Source organism: Hydractinia symbiolongicarpus, chromosome 11, assembly GCF_029227915.1.
Source record: "Hydractinia symbiolongicarpus strain clone_291-10 chromosome 11, HSymV2.1, whole genome shotgun sequence".
Taxonomy (NCBI): domain Eukaryota; kingdom Metazoa; phylum Cnidaria; class Hydrozoa; order Anthoathecata; family Hydractiniidae; genus Hydractinia; species Hydractinia symbiolongicarpus.
Window position 1 is genome coordinate 18,302,844 of NC_079885.1, and position 18,617 is coordinate 18,321,460.

At 48.3% G+C, this 18,617-nt stretch overlaps 28 non-coding genes across 28 annotated transcripts; all 28 read left to right on the top strand.

Moving 5' to 3' along the window:
• The first annotated feature begins 60 nt into the window (after positions 1–60).
• LOC130619076 (U5 spliceosomal RNA) lies at positions 61–181 on the top strand. The gene has a single exon (XR_008979818.1). It is a non-coding gene; the product is annotated as a U5 spliceosomal RNA (small nuclear RNA).
• Positions 182–729: 548 nt separating this feature from the next.
• LOC130619077 (U5 spliceosomal RNA) lies at positions 730–850 on the top strand. The gene has a single exon (XR_008979819.1). It is a non-coding gene; the product is annotated as a U5 spliceosomal RNA (small nuclear RNA).
• A 549-nt stretch (positions 851–1,399) lies between these two features.
• On the top strand, positions 1,400–1,520 carry LOC130619078 (U5 spliceosomal RNA). Its single transcript, XR_008979820.1, has one exon. It is a non-coding gene; the product is annotated as a U5 spliceosomal RNA (small nuclear RNA).
• Positions 1,521–2,069: 549 nt separating this feature from the next.
• Positions 2,070–2,190, top strand: LOC130619079 (U5 spliceosomal RNA). Its single transcript, XR_008979822.1, has one exon. It is a non-coding gene; the product is annotated as a U5 spliceosomal RNA (small nuclear RNA).
• A 549-nt stretch (positions 2,191–2,739) lies between these two features.
• On the top strand, positions 2,740–2,860 carry LOC130619080 (U5 spliceosomal RNA). The gene has a single exon (XR_008979823.1). It is a non-coding gene; the product is annotated as a U5 spliceosomal RNA (small nuclear RNA).
• Positions 2,861–3,409: 549 nt separating this feature from the next.
• LOC130619081 (U5 spliceosomal RNA) lies at positions 3,410–3,530 on the top strand. The gene has a single exon (XR_008979824.1). It is a non-coding gene; the product is annotated as a U5 spliceosomal RNA (small nuclear RNA).
• A 549-nt stretch (positions 3,531–4,079) lies between these two features.
• LOC130619083 (U5 spliceosomal RNA) lies at positions 4,080–4,200 on the top strand. Its single transcript, XR_008979826.1, has one exon. It is a non-coding gene; the product is annotated as a U5 spliceosomal RNA (small nuclear RNA).
• Positions 4,201–4,747: 547 nt separating this feature from the next.
• Positions 4,748–4,868, top strand: LOC130619084 (U5 spliceosomal RNA). Its single transcript, XR_008979827.1, has one exon. It is a non-coding gene; the product is annotated as a U5 spliceosomal RNA (small nuclear RNA).
• Positions 4,869–5,417: 549 nt separating this feature from the next.
• LOC130619086 (U5 spliceosomal RNA) lies at positions 5,418–5,538 on the top strand. The gene has a single exon (XR_008979828.1). It is a non-coding gene; the product is annotated as a U5 spliceosomal RNA (small nuclear RNA).
• A 549-nt stretch (positions 5,539–6,087) lies between these two features.
• LOC130619087 (U5 spliceosomal RNA) lies at positions 6,088–6,208 on the top strand. Its single transcript, XR_008979829.1, has one exon. It is a non-coding gene; the product is annotated as a U5 spliceosomal RNA (small nuclear RNA).
• A 548-nt stretch (positions 6,209–6,756) lies between these two features.
• On the top strand, positions 6,757–6,877 carry LOC130619088 (U5 spliceosomal RNA). The gene has a single exon (XR_008979830.1). It is a non-coding gene; the product is annotated as a U5 spliceosomal RNA (small nuclear RNA).
• A 549-nt stretch (positions 6,878–7,426) lies between these two features.
• Positions 7,427–7,547, top strand: LOC130619089 (U5 spliceosomal RNA). The gene has a single exon (XR_008979831.1). It is a non-coding gene; the product is annotated as a U5 spliceosomal RNA (small nuclear RNA).
• Positions 7,548–8,096: 549 nt separating this feature from the next.
• Positions 8,097–8,217, top strand: LOC130619090 (U5 spliceosomal RNA). Its single transcript, XR_008979833.1, has one exon. It is a non-coding gene; the product is annotated as a U5 spliceosomal RNA (small nuclear RNA).
• Positions 8,218–8,765: 548 nt separating this feature from the next.
• On the top strand, positions 8,766–8,886 carry LOC130619091 (U5 spliceosomal RNA). Its single transcript, XR_008979834.1, has one exon. It is a non-coding gene; the product is annotated as a U5 spliceosomal RNA (small nuclear RNA).
• Positions 8,887–9,435: 549 nt separating this feature from the next.
• Positions 9,436–9,556, top strand: LOC130619092 (U5 spliceosomal RNA). Its single transcript, XR_008979835.1, has one exon. It is a non-coding gene; the product is annotated as a U5 spliceosomal RNA (small nuclear RNA).
• A 549-nt stretch (positions 9,557–10,105) lies between these two features.
• Positions 10,106–10,226, top strand: LOC130619093 (U5 spliceosomal RNA). The gene has a single exon (XR_008979836.1). It is a non-coding gene; the product is annotated as a U5 spliceosomal RNA (small nuclear RNA).
• A 549-nt stretch (positions 10,227–10,775) lies between these two features.
• Positions 10,776–10,896, top strand: LOC130619095 (U5 spliceosomal RNA). Its single transcript, XR_008979838.1, has one exon. It is a non-coding gene; the product is annotated as a U5 spliceosomal RNA (small nuclear RNA).
• A 548-nt stretch (positions 10,897–11,444) lies between these two features.
• On the top strand, positions 11,445–11,565 carry LOC130619097 (U5 spliceosomal RNA). Its single transcript, XR_008979839.1, has one exon. It is a non-coding gene; the product is annotated as a U5 spliceosomal RNA (small nuclear RNA).
• A 549-nt stretch (positions 11,566–12,114) lies between these two features.
• Positions 12,115–12,235, top strand: LOC130619098 (U5 spliceosomal RNA). The gene has a single exon (XR_008979840.1). It is a non-coding gene; the product is annotated as a U5 spliceosomal RNA (small nuclear RNA).
• Positions 12,236–12,783: 548 nt separating this feature from the next.
• On the top strand, positions 12,784–12,904 carry LOC130619099 (U5 spliceosomal RNA). Its single transcript, XR_008979841.1, has one exon. It is a non-coding gene; the product is annotated as a U5 spliceosomal RNA (small nuclear RNA).
• A 549-nt stretch (positions 12,905–13,453) lies between these two features.
• Positions 13,454–13,574, top strand: LOC130619100 (U5 spliceosomal RNA). Its single transcript, XR_008979842.1, has one exon. It is a non-coding gene; the product is annotated as a U5 spliceosomal RNA (small nuclear RNA).
• Positions 13,575–14,122: 548 nt separating this feature from the next.
• Positions 14,123–14,243, top strand: LOC130619875 (U5 spliceosomal RNA). Its single transcript, XR_008980612.1, has one exon. It is a non-coding gene; the product is annotated as a U5 spliceosomal RNA (small nuclear RNA).
• Positions 14,244–14,791: 548 nt separating this feature from the next.
• LOC130619101 (U5 spliceosomal RNA) lies at positions 14,792–14,912 on the top strand. Its single transcript, XR_008979844.1, has one exon. It is a non-coding gene; the product is annotated as a U5 spliceosomal RNA (small nuclear RNA).
• Positions 14,913–15,461: 549 nt separating this feature from the next.
• On the top strand, positions 15,462–15,582 carry LOC130619102 (U5 spliceosomal RNA). The gene has a single exon (XR_008979845.1). It is a non-coding gene; the product is annotated as a U5 spliceosomal RNA (small nuclear RNA).
• Positions 15,583–16,131: 549 nt separating this feature from the next.
• On the top strand, positions 16,132–16,252 carry LOC130619103 (U5 spliceosomal RNA). The gene has a single exon (XR_008979846.1). It is a non-coding gene; the product is annotated as a U5 spliceosomal RNA (small nuclear RNA).
• A 549-nt stretch (positions 16,253–16,801) lies between these two features.
• On the top strand, positions 16,802–16,922 carry LOC130619104 (U5 spliceosomal RNA). Its single transcript, XR_008979847.1, has one exon. It is a non-coding gene; the product is annotated as a U5 spliceosomal RNA (small nuclear RNA).
• Positions 16,923–17,471: 549 nt separating this feature from the next.
• On the top strand, positions 17,472–17,592 carry LOC130619105 (U5 spliceosomal RNA). Its single transcript, XR_008979848.1, has one exon. It is a non-coding gene; the product is annotated as a U5 spliceosomal RNA (small nuclear RNA).
• A 549-nt stretch (positions 17,593–18,141) lies between these two features.
• Positions 18,142–18,262, top strand: LOC130619108 (U5 spliceosomal RNA). Its single transcript, XR_008979850.1, has one exon. It is a non-coding gene; the product is annotated as a U5 spliceosomal RNA (small nuclear RNA).
• Positions 18,263–18,617: the final 355 nt, after the last annotated feature.

Here is an 18,617-nt window from a genome sequence, read left to right on the forward strand (position 1 = left end):
GCACACCACAAGCAAAGGTTAAGTCGGCTCGAAGGCACAACAGGTCGCGCCGACTTACGACAACTCTGGGCTTTCTTCAGTTCACGCACAAATCTTTCGCCTTTTACTAAAGATTTCCGTGGAGAAGGCCAAAACGATGAGTATATAGACGATTTTTCTACTGTCTCGCTTCGGCGGGACGATCACTAGTCTAAATGAAAAAACGTGCAGGAGGCCATACGCGGGCCTATCTCTCATCTCGCTCACAGAGACTTGGTAAGCACGGTCCACTCAATGGCTTTCCAAATGCGAAGAGTGAAGGCCGCAGACGGCAGGGGTTGAGCCAAGGGCCTTTCGGCCGTATCCCGCTCACAAGTTTTTTTTTTTTTTTAGCAGAATATTACATACGAGCTAATCAAAATCGGCTCGAGGAAAGAAATAAAGTTCAGAGACAACCAAAGGAGTCGAACTGCAGTAGAAACAAACTAGATGTAACGCAAGCCACTAGTACGACGTATTGCCTACAGGGACCACACTCTCCGAGACAGCGAACGCAACTTCCTAGTGATTCACGCGAACGCACTCAACTAGGTGATGTAGATCAGAAAGGTGAAAGTCCTTGTGTCAAGTCTACACCTCACGATGCAGCACCTTTTAAGCGTCCTCTACGAACGGACACACTGGCAAGCGGCACACCACAAGCAAAGGTTAAGTCGGCTCGAAGGCACAACAGGTCGCGCCGACTTACGACAACTCTGGGCTTTCTTCAGTTCACGCACAAATCTTTCGCCTTTTACTAAAGATTTCCGTGGAGAAGGCCAAAACGATGAGTATATAGACGATTTTTCTACTGTCTCGCTTCGGCGGGACGATCACTAGTCTAAATGAAAAAACGTGCAGGAGGCCATACGCGGGCCTATCTCTCATCTCGCTCACAGAGACTTGGTAAGCACGGTCCACTCAATGGCTTTCCAAATGCGAAGAGTGAAGGCCGCAGACGGCAGGGGTTGAGCCAAGGGCCTTTCGGCCGTATCCCGCTCACAAGTTTTTTTTTTTTTTTTAGCAGAATAATACATACGAGCTAATCAAAATCGGCTCGAGGAAAGAAATAAAGTTCAGAGACAACCAAAGGAGTCGAACTGCAGTAGAAACAAACTAGATGTAACGCAAGCCACTAGTACGACGTATTGCCTACAGGGACCACACTCTCCGAGACAGCGAACGCAACTTCCTAGTGATTCACGCGAACGCACTCAACTAGGTGATGTAGATCAGAAAGGTGAAAGTCCTTGTGTCAAGTCTACACCTCACGATGCAGCACCTTTTAAGCGTCCTCTACGAACGGACACACTGGCAAGCGGCACACCACAAGCAAAGGTTAAGTCGGCTCGAAGGCACAACAGGTCGCGCCGACTTACGACAACTCTGGGCTTTCTTCAGTTCACGCACAAATCTTTCGCCTTTTACTAAAGATTTCCGTGGAGAAGGCCAAAACGATGAGTATATAGACGATTTTTCTACTGTCTCGCTTCGGCGGGACGATCACTAGTCTAAATGAAAAAACGTGCAGGAGGCCATACGCGGGCCTATCTCTCATCTCGCTCACAGAGACTTGGTAAGCACGGTCCACTCAATGGCTTTCCAAATGCGAAGAGTGAAGGCCGCAGACGGCAGGGGTTGAGCCAAGGGCCTTTCGGCCGTATCCCGCTCACAAGTTTTTTTTTTTTTTTTAGCAGAATAATACATACGAGCTAATCAAAATCGGCTCGAGGAAAGAAATAAAGTTCAGAGACAACCAAAGGAGTCGAACTGCAGTAGAAACAAACTAGATGTAACGCAAGCCACTAGTACGACGTATTGCCTACAGGGACCACACTCTCCGAGACAGCGAACGCAACTTCCTAGTGATTCACGCGAACGCACTCAACTAGGTGATGTAGATCAGAAAGGTGAAAGTCCTTGTGTCAAGTCTACACCTCACGATGCAGCACCTTTTAAGCGTCCTCTACGAACGGACACACTGGCAAGCGGCACACCACAAGCAAAGGTTAAGTCGGCTCGAAGGCACAACAGGTCGCGCCGACTTACGACAACTCTGGGCTTTCTTCAGTTCACGCACAAATCTTTCGCCTTTTACTAAAGATTTCCGTGGAGAAGGCCAAAACGATGAGTATATAGACGATTTTTCTACTGTCTCGCTTCGGCGGGACGATCACTAGTCTAAATGAAAAAACGTGCAGGAGGCCATACGCGGGCCTATCTCTCATCTCGCTCACAGAGACTTGGTAAGCACGGTCCACTCAATGGCTTTCCAAATGCGAAGAGTGAAGGCCGCAGACGGCAGGGGTTGAGCCAAGGGCCTTTCGGCCGTATCCCGCTCACAAGTTTTTTTTTTTTTTTTAGCAGAATAATACATACGAGCTAATCAAAATCGGCTCGAGGAAAGAAATAAAGTTCAGAGACAACCAAAGGAGTCGAACTGCAGTAGAAACAAACTAGATGTAACGCAAGCCACTAGTACGACGTATTGCCTACAGGGACCACACTCTCCGAGACAGCGAACGCAACTTCCTAGTGATTCACGCGAACGCACTCAACTAGGTGATGTAGATCAGAAAGGTGAAAGTCCTTGTGTCAAGTCTACACCTCACGATGCAGCACCTTTTAAGCGTCCTCTACGAACGGACACACTGGCAAGCGGCACACCACAAGCAAAGGTTAAGTCGGCTCGAAGGCACAACAGGTCGCGCCGACTTACGACAACTCTGGGCTTTCTTCAGTTCACGCACAAATCTTTCGCCTTTTACTAAAGATTTCCGTGGAGAAGGCCAAAACGATGAGTATATAGACGATTTTTCTACTGTCTCGCTTCGGCGGGACGATCACTAGTCTAAATGAAAAAACGTGCAGGAGGCCATACGCGGGCCTATCTCTCATCTCGCTCACAGAGACTTGGTAAGCACGGTCCACTCAATGGCTTTCCAAATGCGAAGAGTGAAGGCCGCAGACGGCAGGGGTTGAGCCAAGGGCCTTTCGGCCGTATCCCGCTCACAAGTTTTTTTTTTTTTTTTAGCAGAATATTACATACGAGCTAATCAAAATCGGCTCGAGGAAAGAAATAAAGTTCAGAGACAACCAAAGGAGTCGAACTGCAGTAGAAACAAACTAGATGTAACGCAAGCCACTAGTACGACGTATTGCCTACAGGGACCACACTCTCCGAGACAGCGAACGCAACTTCCTAGTGATTCACGCGAACGCACTCAACTAGGTGATGTAGATCAGAAAGGTGAAAGTCCTTGTGTCAAGTCTACACCTCACGATGCAGCACCTTTTAAGCGTCCTCTACGAACGGACACACTGGCAAGCGGCACACCACAAGCAAAGGTTAAGTCGGCTCGAAGGCACAACAGGTCGCGCCGACTTACGACAACTCTGGGCTTTCTTCAGTTCACGCACAAATCTTTCGCCTTTTACTAAAGATTTCCGTGGAGAAGGCCAAAACGATGAGTATATAGACGATTTTTCTACTGTCTCGCTTCGGCGGGACGATCACTAGTCTAAATGAAAAAACGTGCAGGAGGCCATACGCGGGCCTATCTCTCATCTCGCTCACAGAGACTTGGTAAGCACGGTCCACTCAATGGCTTTCCAAATGCGAAGAGTGAAGGCCGCAGACGGCAGGGGTTGAGCCAAGGGCCTTTCGGCCGTATCCCGCTCACAAGTTTTTTTTTTTTTTTTAGCAGAATATTACATACGAGCTAATCAAAATCGGCTCGAGGAAAGAAATAAAGTTCAGAGACAACCAAAGGAGTCGAACTGCAGTAGAAACAAACTAGATGTAACGCAAGCCACTAGTACGACGTATTGCCTACAGGGACCACACTCTCCGAGACAGCGAACGCAACTTCCTAGTGATTCACGCGAACGCACTCAACTAGGTGATGTAGATCAGAAAGGTGAAAGTCCTTGTGTCAAGTCTACACCTCACGATGCAGCACCTTTTAAGCGTCCTCTACGAACGGACACACTGGCAAGCGGCACACCACAAGCAAAGGTTAAGTCGGCTCGAAGGCACAACAGGTCGCGCCGACTTACGACAACTCTGGGCTTTCTTCAGTTCACGCACAAATCTTTCGCCTTTTACTAAAGATTTCCGTGGAGAAGGCCAAAACGATGAGTATATAGACGATTTTTCTACTGTCTCGCTTCGGCGGGACGATCACTAGTCTAAATGAAAAAACGTGCAGGAGGCCATACGCAGGCCTATCTCTCATCTCGCTCACAGAGACTTGGTAAGCACGGTCCACTCAATGGCTTTCCAAATGCGAAGAGTGAAGGCCGCAGACGGCAGGGGTTGAGCCAAGGGCCTTTCGGCCGTATCCCGCTCACAAGTTTTTTTTTTTTTTAGCAGAATAATACATACGAGCTAATCAAAATCGGCTCGAGGAAAGAAATAAAGTTCAGAGACAACCAAAGGAGTCGAACTGCAGTAGAAACAAACTAGATGTAACGCAAGCCACTAGTACGACGTATTGCCTACAGGGACCACACTCTCCGAGACAGCGAACGCAACTTCCTAGTGATTCACGCGAACGCACTCAACTAGGTGATGTAGATCAGAAAGGTGAAAGTCCTTGTGTCAAGTCTACACCTCACGATGCAGCACCTTTTAAGCGTCCTCTACGAACGGACACACTGGCAAGTGGCACACCACAAGCAAAGGTTAAGTCGGCTCGAAGGCACAACAGGTCGCGCCGACTTACGACAACTCTGGGCTTTCTTCAGTTCACGCACAAATCTTTCGCCTTTTACTAAAGATTTCCGTGGAGAAGGCCAAAACGATGAGTATATAGACGATTTTTCTACTGTCTCGCTTCGGCGGGACGATCACTAGTCTAAATGAAAAAACGTGCAGGAGGCCATACGCGGGCCTATCTCTCATCTCGCTCACAGAGACTTGGTAAGCACGGTCCACTCAATGGCTTTCCAAATGCGAAGAGTGAAGGCCGCAGACGGCAGGGGTTGAGCCAAGGGCCTTTCGGCCGTATCCCGCTCACAAGTTTTTTTTTTTTTTTTAGCAGAATAATACATACGAGCTAATCAAAATCGGCTCGAGGAAAGAAATAAAGTTCAGAGACAACCAAAGGAGTCGAACTGCAGTAGAAACAAACTAGATGTAACGCAAGCCACTAGTACGACGTATTGCCTACAGGGACCACACTCTCCGAGACAGCGAACGCAACTTCCTAGTGATTCACGCGAACGCACTCAACTAGGTGATGTAGATCAGAAAGGTGAAAGTCCTTGTGTCAAGTCTACACCTCACGATGCAGCACCTTTTAAGCGTCCTCTACGAACGGACACACTGGCAAGCGGCACACCACAAGCAAAGGTTAAGTCGGCTCGAAGGCACAACAGGTCGCGCCGACTTACGACAACTCTGGGCTTTCTTCAGTTCACGCACAAATCTTTCGCCTTTTACTAAAGATTTCCGTGGAGAAGGCCAAAACGATGAGTATATAGACGATTTTTCTACTGTCTCGCTTCGGCGGGACGATCACTAGTCTAAATGAAAAAACGTGCAGGAGGCCATACGCGGGCCTATCTCTCATCTCGCTCACAGAGACTTGGTAAGCACGGTCCACTCAATGGCTTTCCAAATGCGAAGAGTGAAGGCCGCAGACGGCAGGGGTTGAGCCAAGGGCCTTTCGGCCGTATCCCGCTCACAAGTTTTTTTTTTTTTTTTAGCAGAATAATACATACGAGCTAATCAAAATCGGCTCGAGGAAAGAAATAAAGTTCAGAGACAACCAAAGGAGTCGAACTGCAGTAGAAACAAACTAGATGTAACGCAAGCCACTAGTACGACGTATTGCCTACAGGGACCACACTCTCCGAGACAGCGAACGCAACTTCCTAGTGATTCACGCGAACGCACTCAACTAGGTGATGTAGATCAGAAAGGTGAAAGTCCTTGTGTCAAGTCTACACCTCACGATGCAGCACCTTTTAAGCGTCCTCTACGAACGGACACACTGGCAAGCGGCACACCACAAGCAAAGGTTAAGTCGGCTCGAAGGCACAACAGGTCGCGCCGACTTACGACAACTCTGGGCTTTCTTCAGTTCACGCACAAATCTTTCGCCTTTTACTAAAGATTTCCGTGGAGAAGGCCAAAACGATGAGTATATAGACGATTTTTCTACTGTCTCGCTTCGGCGGGACGATCACTAGTCTAAATGAAAAAACGTGCAGGAGGCCATACGCGGGCCTATCTCTCATCTCGCTCACAGAGACTTGGTAAGCACGGTCCACTCAATGGCTTTCCAAATGCGAAGAGTGAAGGCCGCAGACGGCAGGGGTTGAGCCAAGGGCCTTTCGGCCGTATCCCGCTCACAAGTTTTTTTTTTTTTTTAGCAGAATAATACATACGAGCTAATCAAAATCGGCTCGAGGAAAGAAATAAAGTTCAGAGACAACCAAAGGAGTCGAACTGCAGTAGAAACAAACTAGATGTAACGCAAGCCACTAGTACGACGTATTGCCTACAGGGACCACACTCTCCGAGACAGCGAACGCAACTTCCTAGTGATTCACGCGAACGCACTCAACTAGGTGATGTAGATCAGAAAGGTGAAAGTCCTTGTGTCAAGTCTACACCTCACGATGCAGCACCTTTTAAGCGTCCTCTACGAACGGACACACTGGCAAGCGGCACACCACAAGCAAAGGTTAAGTCGGCTCGAAGGCACAACAGGTCGCGCCGACTTACGACAACTCTGGGCTTTCTTCAGTTCACGCACAAATCTTTCGCCTTTTACTAAAGATTTCCGTGGAGAAGGCCAAAACGATGAGTATATAGACGATTTTTCTACTGTCTCGCTTCGGCGGGACGATCACTAGTCTAAATGAAAAAACGTGCAGGAGGCCATACGCGGGCCTATCTCTCATCTCGCTCACAGAGACTTGGTAAGCACGGTCCACTCAATGGCTTTCCAAATGCGAAGAGTGAAGGCCGCAGACGGCAGGGGTTGAGCCAAGGGCCTTTCGGCCGTATCCCGCTCACAAGTTTTTTTTTTTTTTTTAGCAGAATATTACATACGAGCTAATCAAAATCGGCTCGAGGAAAGAAATAAAGTTCAGAGACAACCAAAGGAGTCGAACTGCAGTAGAAACAAACTAGATGTAACGCAAGCCACTAGTACGACGTATTGCCTACAGGGACCACACTCTCCGAGACAGCGAACGCAACTTCCTAGTGATTCACGCGAACGCACTCAACTAGGTGATGTAGATCAGAAAGGTGAAAGTCCTTGTGTCAAGTCTACACCTCACGATGCAGCACCTTTTAAGCGTCCTCTACGAACGGACACACTGGCAAGCGGCACACCACAAGCAAAGGTTAAGTCGGCTCGAAGGCACAACAGGTCGCGCCGACTTACGACAACTCTGGGCTTTCTTCAGTTCACGCACAAATCTTTCGCCTTTTACTAAAGATTTCCGTGGAGAAGGCCAAAACGATGAGTATATAGACGATTTTTCTACTGTCTCGCTTCGGCGGGACGATCACTAGTCTAAATGAAAAAACGTGCAGGAGGCCATACGCGGGCCTATCTCTCATCTCGCTCACAGAGACTTGGTAAGCACGGTCCACTCAATGGCTTTCCAAATGCGAAGAGTGAAGGCCGCAGACGGCAGGGGTTGAGCCAAGGGCCTTTCGGCCGTATCCCGCTCACAAGTTTTTTTTTTTTTTTTAGCAGAATATTACATACGAGCTAATCAAAATCGGCTCGAGGAAAGAAATAAAGTTCAGAGACAACCAAAGGAGTCGAACTGCAGTAGAAACAAACTAGATGTAACGCAAGCCACTAGTACGACGTATTGCCTACAGGGACCACACTCTCCGAGACAGCGAACGCAACTTCCTAGTGATTCACGCGAACGCACTCAACTAGGTGATGTAGATCAGAAAGGTGAAAGTCCTTGTGTCAAGTCTACACCTCACGATGCAGCACCTTTTAAGCGTCCTCTACGAACGGACACACTGGCAAGCGGCACACCACAAGCAAAGGTTAAGTCGGCTCGAAGGCAAAACAGGTCGCGCCGACTTACGACAACTCTGGGCTTTCTTCAGTTCACGCACAAATCTTTCGCCTTTTACTAAAGATTTCCGTGGAGAAGGCCAAAACGATGAGTATATAGACGATTTTTCTACTGTCTCGCTTCGGCGGGACGATCACTAGTCTAAATGAAAAAACGTGCAGGAGGCCATACGCAGGCCTATCTCTCATCTCGCTCACAGAGACTTGGTAAGCACGGTCCACTCAATGGCTTTCCAAATGCGAAGAGTGAAGGCCGCAGACGGCAGGGGTTGAGCCAAGGGCCTTTCGGCCGTATCCCGCTCACAAGTTTTTTTTTTTTTTTAGCAGAATAATACATACGAGCTAATCAAAATCGGCTCGAGGAAAGAAATAAAGTTCAGAGACAACCAAAGGAGTCGAACTGCAGTAGAAACAAACTAGATGTAACGCAAGCCACTAGTACGACGTATTGCCTACAGGGACCACACTCTCCGAGACAGCGAACGCAACTTCCTAGTGATTCACGCGAACGCACTCAACTAGGTGATGTAGATCAGAAAGGTGAAAGTCCTTGTGTCAAGTCTACACCTCACGATGCAGCACCTTTTAAGCGTCATCTACGAACGGACACACTGGCAAGCGGCACACCACAAGCAAAGGTTAAGTCGGCTCGAAGGCACAACAGGTCGCGCCGACTTACGACAACTCTGGGCTTTCTTCAGTTCACGCACAAATCTTTCGCCTTTTACTAAAGATTTCCGTGGAGAAGGCCAAAACGATGAGTATATAGACGATTTTTCTACTGTCTCGCTTCGGCGGGACGATCACTAGTCTAAATGAAAAAACGTGCAGGAGGCCATACGCGGGCCTATCTCTCATCTCGCTCACAGAGACTTGGTAAGCACGGTCCACTCAATGGCTTTCCAAATGCGAAGAGTGAAGGCCGCAGACGGCAGGGGTTGAGCCAAGGGCCTTTCGGCCGTATCCCGCTCACAAGTTTTTTTTTTTTTTTTAGCAGAATAATACATACGAGCTAATCAAAATCGGCTCGAGGAAAGAAATAAAGTTCAGAGACAACCAAAGGAGTCGAACTGCAGTAGAAACAAACTAGATGTAACGCAAGCCACTAGTACGACGTATTGCCTACAGGGACCACACTCTCCGAGACAGCGAACGCAACTTCCTAGTGATTCACGCGAACGCACTCAACTAGGTGATGTAGATCAGAAAGGTGAAAGTCCTTGTGTCAAGTCTACACCTCACGATGCAGCACCTTTTAAGCGTCCTCTACGAACTGACACACTGGCAAGCGGCACACCACAAGCAAAGGTTAAGTCGGCTCGAAGGCACAACAGGTCGCGCCGACTTACGACAACTCTGGGCTTTCTTCAGTTCACGCACAAATCTTTCGCCTTTTACTAAAGATTTCCGTGGAGAAGGCCAAAACGATGAGTATATAGACGATTTTTCTACTGTCTCGCTTCGGCGGGACGATCACTAGTCTAAATGAAAAAACGTGCAGGAGGCCATACGCGGGCCTATCTCTCATCTCGCTCACAGAGACTTGGTAAGCACGGTCCACTCAATGGCTTTCCAAATGCGAAGAGTGAAGGCCGCAGACGGCAGGGGTTGAGCCAAGGGCCTTTCAACCGTATCCCGCTCACAATTTTTTTTTTTTTTTTTAGCAGAATATTACATACGAGCTAATCAAAATCGGCTCGAGGAAAGAAATAAAGTTCAGAGACAACCAAAGGAGTCGAACTGCAGTAGAAACAAACTAGATGTAACGCAAGCCACTAGTACGACGTATTGCCTACAGGGACCACACTCTCCGAGACAGCGAACGCAACTTCCTAGTGATTCACGCGAACGCACTCAACTAGGTGATGTAGATCAGAAAGGTGAAAGTCCTTGTGTCAAGTCTACACCTCACGATGCAGCACCTTTTAAGCGTCCTCTACGAACGGACACACTGGCAAGCGGCACACCACAAGCAAAGGTTAAGTCGGCTCGAAGGCACAACAGGTCGCGCCGACTTACGACAACTCTGGGCTTTCTTCAGTTCACGCACAAATCTTTCGCCTTTTACTAAAGATTTCCGTGGAGAAGGCCAAAACGATGAGTATATAGACGATTTTTCTACTGTCTCGCTTCGGCGGGACGATCACTAGTCTAAATGAAAAAACGTGCAGGAGGCCATACGCGGGCCTATCTCTCATCTCGCTCACAGAGACTTGGTAAGCACGGTCCACTCAATGGCTTTCCAAATGCGAAGAGTGAAGGCCGCAGACGGCAGGGGTTGAGCCAAGGGCCTTTCGGCCGTATCCCGCTCACAATTTTTTTTTTTTTTTTTAGCAGAATATTACATACGAGCTAATCAAAATCGGCTCGAGGAAAGAAATAAAGTTCAGAGACAACCAAAGGAGTCGAACTGCAGTAGAAACAAACTAGATGTAACGCAAGCCACTAGTACGACGTATTGCCTACAGGGACCACACTCTCCGAGACAGCGAACGCAACTTCCTAGTGATTCACGCGAACGCACTCAACTAGGTGATGTAGATCAGAAAGGTGAAAGTCCTTGTGTCAAGTCTACACCTCACGATGCAGCACCTTTTAAGCGTCCTCTACGAACGGACACACTGGCAAGCGGCACACCACAAGCAAAGGTTAAGTCGGCTCGAAGGCACAACAGGTCGCGCCGACTTACGACAACTCTGGGCTTTCTTCAGTTCACGCACAAATCTTTCGCCTTTTACTAAAGATTTCCGTGGAGAAGGCCAAAACGATGAGTATATAGACGATTTTTCTACTGTCTCGCTTCGGCGGGACGATCACTAGTCTAAATGAAAAAACGTGCAGGAGGCCATACGCGGGCCTATCTCTCATCTCGCTCACAGAGACTTGGTAAGCACGGTCCACTCAATGGCTTTCCAAATGCGAAGAGTGAAGGCCGCAGACGGCAGGGGTTGAGCCAAGGGCCTTTCGGCCGTATCCCGCTCACAAGTTTTTTTTTTTTTTTAGCAGAATAATACATACGAGCTAATCAAAATCGGCTCGAGGAAAGAAATAAAGTTCAGAGACAACCAAAGGAGTCGAACTGCAGTAGAAACAAACTAGATGTAACGCAAGCCACTAGTACGACGTATTGCCTACAGGGACCACACTCTCCGAGACAGCGAACGCAACTTCCTAGTGATTCACGCGAACGCACTCAACTAGGTGATGTAGATCAGAAAGGTGAAAGTCCTTGTGTCAAGTCTACACCTCACGATGCAGCACCTTTTAAGCGTCCTCTACGAACGGACACACTGGCAAGCGGCACACCACAAGCAAAGGTTAAGTCGGCTCGAAGGCACAACAGGTCGCGCCGACTTACGACAACTCTGGGCTTTCTTCAGTTCACGCACAAATCTTTCGCCTTTTACTAAAGATTTCCGTGGAGAAGGCCAAAACGATGAGTATATAGACGATTTTTCTACTGTCTCGCTTCGGCGGGACGATCACTAGTCTAAATGAAAAAACGTGCAGGAGGCCATACGCGGGCCTATCTCTCATCTCGCTCACAGAGACTTGGTAAGCACGGTCCACTCAATGGCTTTCCAAATGCGAAGAGTGAAGGCCGCAGACGGCAGGGGTTGAGCCAAGGGCCTTTCGGCCGTATCCCGCTCACAATTTTTTTTTTTTTTTTTAGCAGAATATTACATACGAGCTAATCAAAATCGGCTCGAGGAAAGAAATAAAGTTCAGAGACAACCAAAGGAGTCGAACTGCAGTAGAAACAAACTAGATGTAACGCAAGCCACTAGTACGACGTATTGCCTACAGGGACCACACTCTCCGAGACAGCGAACGCAACTTCCTAGTGATTCACGCGAACGCACTCAACTAGGTGATGTAGATCAGAAAGGTGAAAGTCCTTGTGTCAAGTCTACACCTCACGATGCAGCACCTTTTAAGCGTCCTCTACGAACGGACACACTGGCAAGCGGCACACCACAAGCAAAGGTTAAGTCGGCTCGAAGGCACAACAGGTCGCGCCGACTTACGACAACTCTGGGCTTTCTTCAGTTCACGCACAAATCTTTCGCCTTTTACTAAAGATTTCCGTGGAGAAGGCCAAAACGATGAGTATATAGACGATTTTTCTACTGTCTCGCTTCGGCGGGACGATCACTAGTCTAAATGAAAAAACGTGCAGGAGGCCATACGCGGGCCTATCTCTCATCTCGCTCACAGAGACTTGGTAAGCACGGTCCACTCAATGGCTTTCCAAATGCGAAGAGTGAAGGCCGCAGACGGCAGGGGTTGAGCCAAGGGCCTTTCGGCCGTATCCCGCTCACAAGTTTTTTTTTTTTTTTAGCAGAATAATACATACGAGCTAATCAAAATCGGCTCGAGGAAAGAAATAAAGTTCAGAGACAACCAAAGGAGTCGAACTGCAGTAGAAACAAACTAGATGTAACGCAAGCCACTAGTACGACGTATTGCCTACAGGGACCACACTCTCCGAGACAGCGAACGCAACTTCCTAGTGATTCACGCGAACGCACTCAACTAGGTGATGTAGATCAGAAAGGTGAAAGTCCTTGTGTCAAGTCTACACCTCACGATGCAGCACCTTTTAAGCGTCCTCTACGAACGGACACACTGGCAAGCGGCACACCACAAGCAAAGGTTAAGTCGGCTCGAAGGCACAACAGGTCGCGCCGACTTACGACAACTCTGGGCTTTCTTCAGTTCACGCACAAATCTTTCGCCTTTTACTAAAGATTTCCGTGGAGAAGGCCAAAACGATGAGTATATAGACGATTTTTCTACTGTCTCGCTTCGGCGGGACGATCACTAGTCTAAATGAAAAAACGTGCAGGAGGCCATACGCGGGCCTATCTCTCATCTCGCTCACAGAGACTTGGTAAGCACGGTCCACTCAATGGCTTTCCAAATGCGAAGAGTGAAGGCCGCAGACGGCAGGGGTTGAGCCAAGGGCCTTTCGGCCGTATCCCGCTCACAATTTTTTTTTTTTTTTTTAGCAGAATATTACATACGAGCTAATCAAAATCGGCTCGAGGAAAGAAATAAAGTTCAGAGACAACCAAAGGAGTCGAACTGCAGTAGAAACAAACTAGATGTAACGCAAGCCACTAGTACGACGTATTGCCTACAGGGACCACACTCTCCGAGACAGCGAACGCAACTTCCTAGTGATTCACGCGAACGCACTCAACTAGGTGATGTAGATCAGAAAGGTGAAAGTCCTTGTGTCAAGTCTACACCTCACGATGCAGCACCTTTTAAGCGTCCTCTACGAACGGACACACTGGCAAGCGGCACACCACAAGCAAAGGTTAAGTCGGCTCGAAGGCACAACAGGTCGCGCCGACTTACGACAACTCTGGGCTTTCTTCAGTTCACGCACAAATCTTTCGCCTTTTACTAAAGATTTCCGTGGAGAAGGCCAAAACGATGAGTATATAGACGATTTTTCTACTGTCTCGCTTCGGCGGGACGATCACTAGTCTAAATGAAAAAACGTGCAGGAGGCCATACGCGGGCCTATCTCTCATCTCGCTCACAGAGACTTGGTAAGCACGGTCCACTCAATGGCTTTCCAAATGCGAAGAGTGAAGGCCGCAGACGGCAGGGGTTGAGCCAAGGGCCTTTCGGCCGTATCCCGCTCACAAGTTTTTTTTTTTTTTTAGCAGAATAATACATACGAGCTAATCAAAATCGGCTCGAGGAAAGAAATAAAGTTCAGAGACAACCAAAGGAGTCGAACTGCAGTAGAAACAAACTAGATGTAACGCAAGCCACTAGTACGACGTATTGCCTACAGGGACCACACTCTCCGAGACAGCGAACGCAACTTCCTAGTGATTCACGCGAACGCACTCAACTAGGTGATGTAGATCAGAAAGGTGAAAGTCCTTGTGTCAAGTCTACACCTCACGATGCAGCACCTTTTAAGCGTCCTCTACGAACGGACACACTGGCAAGCGGCACACCACAAGCAAAGGTTAAGTCGGCTCGAAGGCACAACAGGTCGCGCCGACTTACGACAACTCTGGGCTTTCTTCAGTTCACGCACAATTCTTTCGCCTTTTACTAAAGATTTCCGTGGAGAAGGCCAAAACGCTGAGTATATAGACGATTTTTCTACTGTCTCGCTTCGGCGGGACGATCACTAGTCTAAATGAAAAAACGTGCAGGAGGCCATACGCGGGCCTATCTCTCATCTCGCTCACAGAGACTTGGTAAGCACGGTCCACTCAATGGCTTTCCAAATGCGAAGAGTGAAGGCCGCAGACGGCAGGGGTTGAGCCAAGGGCCTTTCGGCCGTATCCCGCTCACAAGTTTTTTTTTTTTTTTAGCAGAATAATACATACGAGCTAATCAAAATCGGCTCGAGGAAAGAAATAAAGTTCAGAGACAACCAAAGGAGTCGAACTGCAGTAGAAACAAACTAGATGTAACGCAAGCCACTAGTACGACGTATTGCCTACAGGGACCACACTCTCCGAGACAGCGAACGCAACTTCCTAGTGATTCACGCGAACGCACTCAACTAGGTGATGTAGATCAGAAAGTTGAAAGTCCTTGTGTCAAGTCTACACCTCACGATGCAGCACCTTTTAAGCGTCCTCTACGAACGGACACACTGGCAAGCGGCACACCACAAGCAAAGGTTAAGTCGGCTCGAAGGCACAACAGGTCGCGCCGACTTACGACAACTCTGGGCTTTCTTCAGTTCACGCACAAATCTTTCGCCTTTTACTAAAGATTTCCGTGGAGAAGGCCAAAACGATGAGTATATAGACGATTTTTCTACTGTCTCGCTTCGGCGGGACGATCACTAGTCTAAATGAAAAAACGTGCAGGAGGCCATACGCGGGCCTATCTCTCATCTCGCTCACAGAGACTTGGTAAGCACGGTCCACTCAATGGCTTTCCAAATGCGAAGAGTGAAGGCCGCAGACGGCAGGGGTTGAGCCAAGGGCCTTTCGGCCGTATCCCGCTCACAAGTTTTTTTTTTTTTTTTAGCAGAATATTACATACGAGCTAATCAAAATCGGCTCGAGGAAAGAAATAAAGTTCAGAGACAACCAAAGGAGTCGAACTGCAGTAGAAACAAACTAGATGTAACGCAAGCCACTAGTACGACGTATTGCCTACAGGGACCACACTCTCCGAGACAGCGAACGCAACTTCCTAGTGATTCACGCGAACGCACTCAACTAGGTGATGTAGATCAGAAAGGTGAAAGTCCTTGTGTCAAGTCTACACCTCACGATGCAGCACCTTTTAAGCGTCCTCTACGAACGGACACACTGGCAAGCGGCACACCACAAGCAAAGGTTAAGTCGGCTCGAAGGCACAACAGGTCGCGCCGACTTACGACAACTCTGGGCTTTCTTCAGTTCACGCACAAATCTTTCGCCTTTTACTAAAGATTTCCGTGGAGAAGGCCAAAACGATGAGTATATAGACGATTTTTCTACTGTCTCGCTTCGGCGGGACGATCACTAGTCTAAATGAAAAAACGTGCAGGAGGCCATACGCGGGCCTATCTCTCATCTCGCTCACAGAGACTTGGTAAGCACGGTCCACTCAATGGCTTTCCAAATGCGAAGAGTGAAGGCCGCAGACGGCAGGGGTTGAGCCAAGGGCCTTTCGGTCGTATCCCGCTCACAAGTTTTTTTTTTTTTTTTAGCAGAATAATACATACGAGCTAATCAAAATCGGCTCGAGGAAAGAAATAAAGTTCAGAGACAACCAAAGGAGTCGAACTGCAGTAGAAACAAACTAGATGTAACGCAAGCCACTAGTACGACGTATTGCCTACAGGGACCACACTCTCCGAGACAGCGAACGCAACTTCCTAGTGATTCACGCGAACGCACTCAACTAGGTGATGTAGATCAGAAAGGTGAAAGTCCTTGTGTCAAGTCTACACCTCACGATGCAGCACCTTTTAAGCGTCCTCTACGAACGGACACACTGGCAAGCGGCACACCACAAGCAAAGGTTAAGTCGGCTCGAAGGCACAACAGGTCGCGCCGACTTACGACAACTCTGGGCTTTCTTCAGTTCACGCACAAATCTTTCGCCTTTTACTAAAGATTTCCGTGGAGAAGGCCAAAACGATGAGTATATAGACGATTTTTCTACTGTCTCGCTTCGGCGGGACGATCACTAGTCTAAATGAAAAAACGTGCAGGAGGCCATACGCGGGCCTATCTCTCATCTCGCTCACAGAGACTTGGTAAGCACGGTCCACTCAATGGCTTTCCAAATGCGAAGAGTGAAGGCCGCAGACGGCAGGGGTTGAGCCAAGGGCCTTTCGGCCGTATCCCGCTCACAAGTTTTTTTTTTTTTTTTAGCAGAATATTACATACGAGCTAATCAAAATCGGCTCGAGGAAAGAAATAAAGTTCAGAGACAACCAAAGGAGTCGAACTGCAGTAGAAACAAACTAGATGTAACGCAAGCCACTAGTACGACGTATTGCCTACAGGGACCACACTCTCCGAGACAGCGAACGCAACTTCCTAGTGATTCACGCGAACGCACTCAACTAGGTGATGTAGATCAGAAAGGTGAAAGTCCTTGTGTCAAGTCTACACCTCACGATGCAGCACCTTTTAAGCGTCCTCTACGAACGGACACACTGGCAAGCGGCACACCACAAGCAAAGGTTAAGTCGGCTCGAAGGCACAACAGGTCGCGCCGACTTACGACAACTCTGGGCTTTCTTCAGTTCACGCACAAATCTTTCGCCTTTTACTAAAGATTTCCGTGGAGAAGGCCAAAACGATGAGTATATAGACGATTTTTCTACTGTCTCGCTTCGGCGGGACGATCACTAGTCTAAATGAAAAAACGTGCAGGAGGCCATACGCGGGCCTATCTCTCATCTCGCTCACAGAGACTTGGTAAGCACGGTCCACTCAATGGCTTTCCAAATGCGAAGAGTGAAGGCCGCAGACGGCAGGGGTTGAGCCAAGGGCCTTTCGGCCGTATCCCGCTCACAAGTTTTTTTTTTTTTTTTAGCAGAATAATACATACGAGCTAATCAAAATCGGCTCGAGGAAAGAAATAAAGTTCAGAGACAACCAAAGGAGTCGAACTGCAGTAGAAACAAACTAGATGTAACGCAAGCCACTAGTACGACGTATTGCCTACAGGGACCACACTCTCCGAGACAGCGAACGCAACTTCCTAGTGATTCACGCGAACGCACTCAACTAGGTGATGTAGATCAGAAAGGTGAAAGTCCTTGTGTCAAGTCTACACCTCACGATGCAGCACCTTTTAAGCGTCCTCTACGAACGGACACACTGGCAAGCGGCACACCACAAGCAAAGGTTAAGTCGGCTCGAAGGCACAACAGGTCGCGCCGACTTACGACAACTCTGGGCTTTCTTCAGTTCACGCACAAATCTTTCGCCTTTTACTAAAGATTTCCGTGGAGAAGGCCAAAACGATGAGTATATAGACGATTTTTCTACTGTCTCGCTTCGGCGGGACGATCACTAGTCTAAATGAAAAAACGTGCAGGAGGCCATACGCGGGCCTATCTCTCATCTCGCTCACAGAGACTTGGTAAGCACGGTCCACTCAATGGCTTTCCAAATGCGAAGAGTGAAGGCCGCAGACGGCAGGGGTTGAGCCAAGGGCCTTTCGGCCGTATCCCGCTCACAAGTTTTTTTTTTTTTTTTAGCAGAATATTACATACGAGCTAATCAAAATCGGCTCGAGGAAAGAAATAAAGTTCAGAGACAACCAAAGGAGTCGAACTGCAGTAGAAACAAACTAGATGTAACGCAAGCCACTAGTACGACGTATTGCCTACAGGGACCACACTCTCCGAGACAGCGAACGCAACTTCCTAGTGATTCACGCGAACCCACTCAACTAGGTGATGTAGATCAGAAAGGTGAAAGTCCTTGTGTCAAGTCTACACCTCACGATGCAGCACCTTTTAAGCGTCCTCTACGAACGGACACACTGGCAAGCGGCACACCACAAGCAAAGGTTAAGTCGGCTCGAAGGCACAACAGGTCGCGCCGACTTACGACAACTCTGGGCTTTCTTCAGTTCACGCACAAATCTTTCGCCTTTTACTAAAGATTTCCGTGGAGAAGGCCAAAACGATGAGTATATAGACGATTTTTCTACTGTCTCGCTTCGGCGGGACGATCACTAGTCTAAATGAAAAAACGTGCAGGAGGCCATACGCGGGCCTATCTCTCATCTCGCTCACAGAGACTTGGTAAGCACGGTCCACTCAATGGCTTTCCAAATGCGAAGAGTGAAGGCCGCAGACGGCAGGGGTTGAGCCAAGGGCCTTTCGGCCGTATCCCGCTCACAAGTTTTTTTTTTTTTTTAGCAGAATAATACATACGAGCTAATCAAAATCGGCTCGAGGAAAGAAATAAAGTTCAGAGACAACCAAAGGAGTCGAACTGCAGTAGAAACAAACTAGATGTAACGCAAGCCACTAGTACGACGTATTGCCTACAGGGACCACACTCTCCGAGACAGCGAACGCAA